We start from the raw sequence: 1,332 nt of genomic DNA on the forward strand, positions 1-1,332 counted from the left end.
AAAAAAAAAAAAATTGCTATAACTATGGATCCCCAATATCAAAAAGGCAAATACATTCATGGCCTAATATTGTCATGATCACTGAAAAGAACTCATAATCCATCTTTAGAGAGTTATGAAACAGTTATTACTGATACCTATAATCATGGCCTTTGAACATGAAATATTTTGCCTTCTCAATGACATATAGATTCATTTGATTTCTTGGGAAATCATCTCCTGTATTACTGTATAATCCTGTTCTCTTCTTTCCTGTGCTAGCTAAGATGGTGGGGAAGACTCCAGATGAGCCTTCTGTCGCTGAGAAAGGAGTTAACTACCTTCTTCACTTGAGGTGCTATTGCTACAGTTTTTCCTCCTCTGGCCATAGATTATTGGAACAGAGACATGCAGGAAGATTACAGTTCACTGTCAATTCTTGTCTGGGAGTAATATTCATGACTCTAGTCCTTAATATAGCATTTTCAGGTGCCTCATTCACCTCTTCTTTGGAATCATCTTTTTAGTACCTTATATCTTTCTGGAATAATCCTCTCCATTTGTGAGACAGAAAGGATTTATTTGCATATGTAAATTAGGAGAGATAACAAAGATATAACAAAGTTACAAAATTAGAAAAATGTCCTCAGGAAGAAGTACATTAGACTGAAAGTTTTCCCATCAAATAGTTATCACCTGTACATAATTATCTTCAATCTCATAAAGTTATTTCCCTTTGATTACGTAACATGAATTTAATTTAAGCCTCCTAGATTTAACTGTTCTATGTCCAAAGGCCGAGATTATAGGTATCAATAATTGTTTCATAAATCTCTAAAGATTTGTTGTGAGTTCTTTTCCGTGATTATGAGACTATTAGGCCATGAGTATATCTCCCCTTTTGATAATCGGGGATCTATAACTACAGCAAATTTTTTTGTATTATTTTACATCAAATCTGAAGAGTCTGAGTTGGCCCCTATGCTGTTCTTCCTCCCTCTTTTTCTGGAAATAGCATTCATGTTTTTCCAGAAAGCAATGTAGTGGGCAGAGCACAAACTTTGGAGGCAAATGGTCCTCTGATTGATTCACTGAACTGCCACTTACTGTGGAGACAATACTACTTCAAGATCTTGGAAAGTTTTAAATTATAAATTCATGTTATATAGTGAAAAGAAAGTAACCTCTTAAGGTTGAAGATAATAATGTACAGGTGATTATGCTACTTGAAGCTATAAAATAGGGTGAACAGGACAGGGTAAATGGACTAAACCACATGGGAGAGTGACTGGGAAACTGGGACTTTGGAAATAGAAGTTTGCAAGATGGCCATATAAGAAAGGACAACTTCTG

Source organism: Condylura cristata, unplaced genomic scaffold (genome assembly GCF_000260355.1).
Source record: "Condylura cristata isolate star-nosed mole 26May11 unplaced genomic scaffold, ConCri1.0 scaffold00010, whole genome shotgun sequence".
In the NCBI taxonomy this organism is placed as follows: Eukaryota; Metazoa; Chordata; class Mammalia; order Eulipotyphla; family Talpidae; genus Condylura; species Condylura cristata.